Here is a 3,990-nt window from a genome sequence, read left to right on the forward strand (position 1 = left end):
GAATTCACGTGTCTGCAACACTGTGTGCTTCAGGTCCCAGAATAATACTGGGATTTTCATAAAACAGAGCACAAATGAACTGAACCGAGCTTCTTTTTCACAGAAGTGTGCACAGAGTGAGGGACTTTGCTCTATTGAATGTGTAACAAATAAAAGTGAAATGTCTGTAAATACAGCTATCAATTAATCTTATCTTCCTTCTTATTCCTATACAGTTTCTGACTGACTTGTCTTACAGAGTGAAATAGAAACAGAATGCAAACATGTAATAATGAGTTATTCTGTACTTGTTATTCTGTCATAATGAATCATTACACTGACTGACACATTTCATTAATGCTGGTGTCTTGACAGACAGAAATTACATGTTTGTGTTGCACAAAGGGCACTTTAAGAGCAATTTAAGAGCCTCAGACACTTAAATGGAGCCAGGATGCAATGCAATTAAGAGCTTAGTGCTGGTCTAAGAAAGGGCAGGTAAACTAACCCATGTTGGGAGACTTTAGTCGATCACATCTAGAAGTTTTGATGCGTCACTTCTGGTGGGAAATATCTGAATTAGTGAATTTTTGGAAATGATATCCAAATTCAAGAGTTTGATGAAAATAATTCATATTTTATTAAACTTTATAAAACAATCCACAATATTTTTTGAAGGAAAATGTCCTTCACTCAAATGTTTTCCCTCCACTCAAATGAAACATTCTTTGTCAATAAGCTTTTGATGAACTCGTGAAAATAAAATACAATTTTAAAAAGCCTTTGCAACACTTTCCAGCAAATTCATACATACAGACCAACAAGCTCAAGTAAAACAAATCAACATGTATTTCTCACTGTCCGTGCCGGAATACCGCCCGTAGAGATGCCAAAGCCAGAGGTGGGAAGTAACAAAGGGCAAATACTCCATTACTGTACTTAAGCAGAATTTCCAGGTATCTATACTTTACTTGAGCATTTCTTTTTCTGGCAACTTTTTACTTCCCACATTTCTGCACAAATATCTCTCGGCTGCCTTCTACTCCATGTAACAGGAGAGGAACAAGACAGGTTGTATTTAAAGGTAAGGACTGCTCAAGAGCATTAAATAAACTGTAAAGTTAAATATTACACATCAGTTGCTCATTTTGTAAATCAGATATTTGATCTGTATGATATGCAGTTATGTTTTTTTTCCCTTTTGTTAAACACCCTGCAAAACAAACTGAGCTTTATAGTTGCTTGTGATATTCCGAGGTTGCAGGAAAACCGGTTCAGTGCTGAATAAACAGGTTAGTTTGCTGTGCTGTGGTGGGTGTACTATTTTTCTGTGTAGGTGGTTTATGATTACAGTAATTTGGTACATTATTTAGACACGAGTCTCTTGTGGAATTTTCCTTCAAAAAGTGCTACTTTTTAACTTTGTGTGTGTTATTATTATTACTATTATTTATGGTGTATCTATATTGAAGAAAATCATGAGATGACTGTTATTTAATGTTTGATTTGTAGTACAAAAAACATGGCATCCATCCATCTTCTTCCGCTTATCCAATTCAAGGTCACCGGTGGGAGGCTGAAGCCTGTCACAGGGTGAAAAGCGGAGTACAGGTCTGTCGGAGGGCTAACACAGAGACAGACAACCATTTGTTATCTAAAATCATGGGGAACATCGACTGTGTGGATCATTATTCATCCAACAATTAGCATATCTCTGTCATACTCTCTCTGTCGTACTTACAAAAAATACATATGAAGATCTAGTGCAAACCATCTATGCTGTCTTCAGTGTGCTGGTTCAGCGTATTCTTGAATCCTAGTCTGTACAATTGGCCTCCTCAACACAGCCTCTGATTGGCAGCTACAGGCTGACCTGGGTAAACGGCTAAAGTTCCCACAGTACATTGTAAAAACATCTCTCCAGACATGATCATTATGTCTGAGGCCTCAAAACATCTGATCATAAAGCAGTTAATGCAGTACTTTTGTTAAAAATGGGATTGTTTCTGTCGTGCATTTCAATGATTTTATAAAAGTCAAAAACGTCTTTCAGAAACACAATGAGCAAATTCAGACCTGTCTTCATTCTGGTATGATCTAGTGATTGGGGGGCCTTTCCTGCAGTCTGGGTGAAAGATGGGCTGATCCTATATACAGTATCCAGTATCGGTCCGATCCTGACCTAAATTACTGGATCAGATATCGGCGAGAAATAAAAAATCAATTAAATATCACAAAAGCGCCTCACAGAACGTCCGACATGGCGTAACCCAGCTAGTGACCTTAGCACGTCGGAGCAGCAGCTGTTGCGTGCGAGACCTGTCGGCGGACTGGAGTTGCTTCACAATGAAGGCATCTGGAGCCTTGCACAGGAAAAACGTTTCTCCCACAGAAAACGCTACATCCAGATGAACAGAATCAACTTTCAGAGATTTACTTACCTGGATGATAGAGCATGCATCAAGATGACCATACAATGGTTAGACTCACGTCTTGAAACTTGAAATGTCTGAAAATACAGCCGTTGATAAATCCATGTTAGTGTGTTAGATTAATGCCTGAATGTTGCAATGCGCCATTTAAAAAAAGAACAGATTTACACACATGGCACATTAACATAGTTACTGGGAAGGCTCATGATCTCATGCAGCAATTTCCTAATGTTGTAAACCTGCTCAACATTTGGCAATAAAACCCATTCTGATTCTGATTCTGATTCTAAATAATGTCTTGTGTTGTTCTTCTGCACAGGGGCGCTACCAAGTTTGCTGACCACCCCAGTGGACCCCTCCTTGACAAGACAGTCCTAGGTTGGCAAAAATGTTAATAAACGCGAGCACAAAAGAGAGGAAGGCACCCTAGTTGAAACATAAGCTTGTTATTTGTTCCTGCATTAAAGCATATTCTTAGCAGATCATCCAGCGACTGTGGTGTTGCAAGAATTTGCCCCACTTCATAAATCTTTTTTTTTTACCCTTGTGTTTCTTCTTCCTTTCTTTCTGTGTTTCTATTTTTCTCTTCTTACCCCCCTAATTCCAACGTGAACCGTAAAACCTTAGCCCTAGACCATGAGTAAAATTAAAGCTCTAAATCTTACAACATTTTTTACTCAAATTCAGTTCAGTTCAGTTCAGTTCATTTTTATTTCAAACATTTCAAACATGTGCCTTCACAATCATTACAAAATATCATTCCATTATTTGTTTGAAAAGGAGTAGGCTGAAGTATTTACTTATTTGTCCCTACCCCCTCAAGTTTTACCTCTCATTCATTTAATTTTTTTTTGTCTTAAATTAAACAAACAACATATGAAACATATAAACATATGAAGTAAAACAAAACATAACATACATAAATCAAAAACAAGAAATTAGCAAGCCCCACCACAGTATAGTTTCTTTCATATGAAAAATACAGAATGTGTATATTTGCAGATACACAAGTTATGGAAAAACAACAAACCAAAACAAAACAAAAAAACAAAAAAACAACCAAAAAAGAACCGCAACACCATTACCAGCAACATTACCATCCTGGGTTAACCCCGTTTTCTTCATTCTTATACTTATTTAAAATTAGGTTTTTATATTTTACTTTAAACTGTTTTATGTTTTGACTGTCTTTTATTTCTTCTGTTAGACTGTTCCATAATTTAACTCCTGCAATTGAGATTGACATAGTTCTTAAAGTTGTTCTAGCACTTTGTATTTTTAAATTCCATTTCCCTCTTAAGTTATACCCACCTTCTCTTTCTATGAACAATTTACAGATTTCTTTGGGAAGCAATTTATTTCTGACTTTATACATTATTTGCGCTGTTTTAAGCTTCACCAAGTCTTGGAATTTAATAGCTTGCATTTTGACAAAGAGTGCATTTGTATGGTCCCTGTACCCTACATTATTTATTAATCTAATGGCCCTTTTCTGTATTATAGTTATTGTTTGTGTGTTACTTTTGTATGTGTTTCCCCAGACCTCTACACAGTAGCTCATATATGGCAGTAGTAAAGC

Source organism: Copadichromis virginalis, linkage group LG7 (genome assembly GCF_057382275.1).
Source record: "Copadichromis virginalis isolate Kocher_CV1m ecotype Utaka linkage group LG7, C_Virginalis_male_GT1.1, whole genome shotgun sequence".
Classification (NCBI taxonomy): domain Eukaryota; kingdom Metazoa; phylum Chordata; class Actinopteri; order Cichliformes; family Cichlidae; genus Copadichromis; species Copadichromis virginalis.